Here is a 6,000-nt window from a genome sequence, read left to right on the forward strand (position 1 = left end):
GCATTCAAAAGGTGCAGGTTGCATTTATTTTGTCTGTTTTGGAAAAAAAAATAGATTAATTCAACCATTAAGATTTTTAGAAATGAGCAAGTCAAATGTGTACAATTGAGGATTTTCAAGTCACAGTAAAATATTCTGCAAATACTATGCACTTCTCGTCCGGATTCAGAAGTGTCGAAAAGGTAAATTCACATATTTCTTAACATGAGTCAGAAGATTGATGCTAAGAAGTTGTAATACGATCCCTAGGCATGGTGCCAGGATTTGTGATTTTATTGCAAGTTGAATGAAGAACTCAATTTATAGATTGGATTTCCTAAAGAGTTAAGAGAAGTAGAAGTCTGTTTAAATGATAGCGACTGATATTTGCTTAATGTTGATAATTGTGAAGGACAAAACATGACAAGACCAAATTAATAGATTGGAGAAAAGCCAATTTTTAATGTGTTGAGAATGAGAATTGGGAAATAAAACAGAGAACAAAATTTGCAAACGATTTAGAATAGGCCGTACTCAGGAAAGATATTCCGGAGAGTACATCCAGTGAAGTTATTTGGGTCGAATTGAGAAATAAGAAAGGGATGATAACCTTATTGGGATTGTACTATAGATTCCCCAGTAGTAAGCGGGAAAGTGAGAAGCAAATTTATAAGGAGATCTCAGTTATCTGTAAGAATAATAAGATGGTAACGGTAGGGGGCTTTTAACTTTCCAAAGCATAGACTGGGACTGCCATGGTGTTAAGGGATTGAATGGAGAGTAATTTAAGATTTTGGAAAACTTTCTGATTGAGTATGTGGTTGTACCTACTGGAGAAAGGTCAAAACTTGACCTCCTCATGGGAAATAAGGCAAGTGGGGGAGTACTTTGGGGCCAGTGATCATAATTCTGTTAGTTTTTAAAAAAGTGATGGAAAAGGATAGACCAGATCTAAAAGTTAAAGTTTTAAATTCGAGGGAGGCCAATTTTGACAGGGGTATTAGGCAAGAACTTTCAAAGGTTGACTGAGAGGGAGTATTCGCAGGTAAAGGGAGGGCTGGAAAGTGGGAAGCCTTCAAAAATGAGATAACAAGTGTTCAGAGACACTACCTTCCTGTTATGGTGAAGGGAAAGACTGGTAGGTACAGGGAATGTTCGATGACTGGAGTAATAGAGGTTCTGGTCAAGAAAAAGAAGAAAACATATCTCGGGTATCGACAGCAGGGATTGAGTGAATCCCTATAGAAGTATAGTGGCAGTAGGGATATCCTTAAGAGGGAAATGAAGAGGGCAAAAAGGGGACGTGAGATAGCTTTGGCAAATAGGGTTAAAGAGAATCCAAAGGGATTCTACAAATACACTAAGGACAAAAGAGTAAGTAGGGAGAGAATAGGGCCCCTTAAAGATCAGCAAGGCTGCCTATGTGTGACTTCGCAGGAGATGGGTGAGATACTAAACGAGTATTTTACATCAAAAACAGAAGTTACTGGAAAAACTCAGCAGGTCTGGCAGCATCTGTGAAGAGAAATCAGAGTTAACGTTTTGTGTGACCCTTCCTCAGAACCGAAAATGTTAGCTCTGATTTGTCTTAACCGGTGCTGTCAGACCTACTGAGCTTTTCCAGCAATTTCAGTTTTTGTTTCTGATTTACAGCATCTGCAGGACTTTCGGTTTTCATCGAGTATTTTGCATCAGTGTTCACTGCGAGGAAGGATCTAGAAGCTAGATAACTTGGGGAAATAAATAGCGATATCTTGAAATGTGTCCAAATTACAGAGGAGGAGTTACTGGATGTCATTAAGGTGGATAAATCCTTGACCGGATTAGCTGTACCCTAGAACTTTGTGGGAAGCTGGGGAAGTGATTGCTGGGCTCTTTGCTGTGATATTTATATCACTAATAACCACAGGCTAGGTGCCAGAAGACTGGAGGTTGGCTAACATGTTGCCATTATTTAAGAAAGGTGGTAAGGAAAAGCCAGGGAACTATAGACCAGTGAGTCTGACATCAGTGGTGGGCAAGTTGTTGGAGGGGATTCTGAGGGACATGATTTACATGTGTTCGGAAAGGCAAGGACTGATTAGGGATAGTCAACATGGCTTTGTGTGGGAAATCGTGTCTTACAAGCCTGAGCTTCTTGAAGTGGTGACAAAAAGGATTGATGAAGACAACAGTGGTCATTGTCTTTGTGGACTTCAGTAAGGTGTTCGACAAGGTTTCACATGGTGGACTGGTTAACCAGTTTAGATCACATGGAATACAGGGAGAACTAGCCATTTGGATACAGAACTGGCTTGAAGATAGGAGACAGCGGGTGGTAGTAGAGGATTGCTTTCTGAACTGGAAGTCTGTGACCAGTGGTGTGACACAAAAATCGGTGCTGGGTCCACTGCTTTTTGTCATTTGTGTAAATGGTTTGAAGTGAATATAGGAGGTATGGTTAGTAAGTTTGCAGGTGACACCAAATCTGGTCTTGTAGTGGACAGCGAAGAAGGTTACCTCAGAGTACAATGTGACCTTGATCAGATGGGCCAATGGGCTGAGAAGTGGCAGATGGCGTTTAATCTAGATAAACGTGAGGTGCTACATTTTGGTAGGCAAGTCAGGGCAGACTTATACACCTTAATGGTAAGGTCCTGGGGAGTGTTGCTGAACAAAGAGACGTTGGAGTGCAGGTTCATAGTTGCTTGAAAGTGGAGTCGTAGGTAGACAGTAGTGAAGAAGGCGTTTGGTATGCTTGTCTTTATTGGTCGGTGCATTGAGTATAGGAGTTGGAGGTCATGTTGCAGCTGTACAGGACATTGGTTAGGCCACTTTTGGAATACTGCGTGCAATTCTGGTGTCTCTGCTTTAGGAAAGATGTTGTTAAACTTGAAAGGGTTGAGAAAAGATTTAGAAGGATGTTGCCAGGGTTGGAGGGTTTGAACAATAGGGAAAGGCTGACTAGGCTGGGGTTATTTTTCATGGAGCATCAGAGGCTGAGGTTTGACCTTAAAAAAGTTGATAAAATCCTGAGGGATATGGATAGGATGAATAGCTAAGGTCTTTTCCCCAGGGTAGGGGAGTCCATAACCAGAGGGCATAGTTTTATGGTGAGAAGGAAAGTTTTAAAAGGGACCTAAAGGGCAACTGTTTCACTTAGAGTGGCGCGTGTATGGAATGAACTGCCAGAGGAAGTGGTGGAGGCTGATACAATTACAACATTCAAAAGGCATCTGGATGGATATACGAACAGGAAGGGTTTAGAGGGATATGGGCCAAATGCTGGCAAATGAGACTAGCTTAATTTAGGATATCTGGTCGGCATGGACAAGTTGGACTGAAGGGTCTGTTTCCATGTTGCAGTCTCTGATTCTAGGACTGTAAGAGTGAAATGCAGAAATAGCAAATAATTACTTTGCTTCAATATTTTCATGGGGGATACATCACGTGGGCATGACATCGGAGGATAAGATGATAAATTATATTACTGTAGATAAAATGATAAGAGGGGTAATGTTGAACTAATCTAACTTTGGCCGAAACCCTTGATTTAAATAGAGTGCATCTGCACATTTTAGAAAGGATAGTGGAGGCAGTATCACTAATATTTAGTAATTAGTTTTGAAAAATGTTGCAGTTCTAGAGAATAGGCACATAGATAACCTTGTAATGAAGGGAAAGATTTGCTTGAACAACATCAGTGAATGTTTTGATGTGATAAAGAACAGAAAAAAACAATGTAGTTTATTAGAAATAGTAAGAACTGCCGATGCTGGAGTCCGAGATAAGTGTTTTTTTGAAGAAGGGTCCCGACCCGAAACGTCAGCTTTCCTGCTCCTCTGATAATGTAGTTTATTAGATTTCCTGATGATCTTGGATAAACTGCTTGGTACTAGAATAATAAATTAAGCAAGAGCATGTGGAGGCCAGGGACAAATGGAAGGGTTCTCGTAAAGGAAACAACATGAAGGGTTAACATTGTTCATCTCTAAATAGATGCTGCCAGATCTACTGAGTATTTCCAGTAGTTACTGCCTTTATTTCAACCTTCCAGCACCTGCAGTATTTTATGTTGTTGAAAGACAAGCAGAAGAAATGTGGGTAAAGGTAGCTATTCAGAGTGACAAATAATGCAAGAATTTCCAACTGACAGGAAAACCCAAGTCCATGGGGATCTTCAGGCGGATGGCAAAGTGTTCAAAATTTGTTGGAGTGTCTCATCTGTTTTTTTACCTAGGTGTTAAGTCAAGGAGAGTACCCGGAGGTGAGGTGTAAAAAGACTGTAAATGAGTGTGGATGTTGGACACCATTTGCACATATTTGAATTTTTTTTTTTGTTGCATAGGGTTCGTATGGATTTATATGCTAACTTTGTGTTGATTAAAGAGAGCTGGTGCACATCTATAAAAGGCTGATGGTTTTTGACTGTTCATTGAATTGTTTTAATGAAGTATGGCAATCTTTTTATTGACTAGCACCCAAAGGTCCAGGAGTGTGCTGATTGATCAAATATTCTGGTTGATCAAGAGGTCCACATGATCAATGTAAAAACACACACTAAGTAATAGCAATGTAATGCGGGGAGTATACACATCACTGTTTATACTTTATTTACAGCATAAATCACTTAAATAATAATACAGCTTTGCCTTAAACAAAACATACCGGTAGTGAGCCTTCTCACTCTCACCCTCAACTAACTACTTGGACATCACAGATATGGCGTTAAAACAGTAAACTTGTGGTATTTGAGGTGTATATGTTTTGCTGGTTTATAGAGAGTGCCGGTTAAAACAAAGTTTGCTGTAGTAGGGAAGGTTGGTGGAGGTAATGCAGTAGATGTTGCTCGTATGGAGTTTAAGAAAGCATTTGGTGAAGTACCTCATGAAAAACTGGTTAATAAAATTGAGGTTAGTGGTATAAAAGGGTCTGCATCAACTAGGATTAAAAATAGGTTTGCCTAAAGGCAGAAACAGCGAATTGTAAAAGGAAAAACCGAGTGCTGGAAAAATTTAGCAGGTCTGGTGGTGTCTTTGGATAAAGAAAGAGAATTAATGTTTTGCTGGGAGGAGCAAGTGATGCAGCTGGTAAAGATGACCCGGGGCAAAAGGCAAATGAAGTGTGTGCACTGATGGAGAGATCTGCGTGTTAATGTGCATTGACCATTTGAAGGTGAAGGACATATGAACAGATTAGCTAGCTATAGGTTTTATAAAGACAGGTATTGAGTACAAAAGCTAAACTTGTGTTTGAGCTCTGATTTGACCATACTTATAATAGTGCATGCATTTCTGTTCATTACGTTTTGGGACTGTGAAGGTGGAACTTAGGCTGTTAATTTCGCTTGCTTTGAGCTACACTTAGTGTGAGCTTGTTGTACTTTGTGCATTTCTGTGCACTTTTCTTTGCGAACTATTTTTATTGATAAAGTTCCTCTAAATTCTGAAGTACTGCATAGCAGTTTGTTTATTAGGTCATGTACAACAAATTGTATAAATTGTGTAAATTTCATGTGCAAATCAGTTTATGGAATGTCTTAAGATAACTATAATTTTAATTCCTTTTCATTTATCGCTATCCCTATGAAGTGAATGTAAAAAAAAAAAATTGAAATATTGTACTTCATTTTGCTGAGTTGTAAAATATGATTATAGTCTTCATTTTTCTTTTAATTCATTAAAGGAATAGTTAGGATTTTGCTGTGGTCCTTTGGTGCTTGAGGTTATTTACTATAATTACAAATGTAGAAGTAATTTTCCACAGGGCTTGTGAGCAATCATATTTGTATCAGTACTTTAGATAATAGCTTAAAATGTGTTTAAGTTTGAATAACTATATGAATGCTGTAATAGAAGTGCTGTTCTGGACTGACTCAACTTGTATTAGTTAGTCTGAATCCTTTACAGTTATTTGTAAGGTATTTGTTCATTTACTTATTAGCAATGGAATTTTGAATCCATGTATTCCAAACCTAAATAATTGGCAAGTTTAAATCTGCCACAAATAGTATATAATTCCTGTGCTAAAATGATCTGTTTA

At 38.7% G+C, this 6,000-nt stretch overlaps 1 protein-coding gene across 4 annotated transcripts in view; it reads left to right on the forward strand.

Annotated features, from left to right (window-relative positions):
• The window catches only part of LOC109934644 (lipopolysaccharide-responsive and beige-like anchor protein), a 722,782-nt gene that overhangs the window by 75,261 nt on the left and 641,521 nt on the right, over positions 1 to 6,000 (forward strand). The window lies entirely within an intron of this gene.

The sequence above is a fragment of the Rhincodon typus genome, chromosome 1, assembly GCF_021869965.1.
Source record: "Rhincodon typus isolate 14 chromosome 1, sRhiTyp1.1, whole genome shotgun sequence".
NCBI classification, from domain to species: domain Eukaryota; kingdom Metazoa; phylum Chordata; class Chondrichthyes; order Orectolobiformes; family Rhincodontidae; genus Rhincodon; species Rhincodon typus.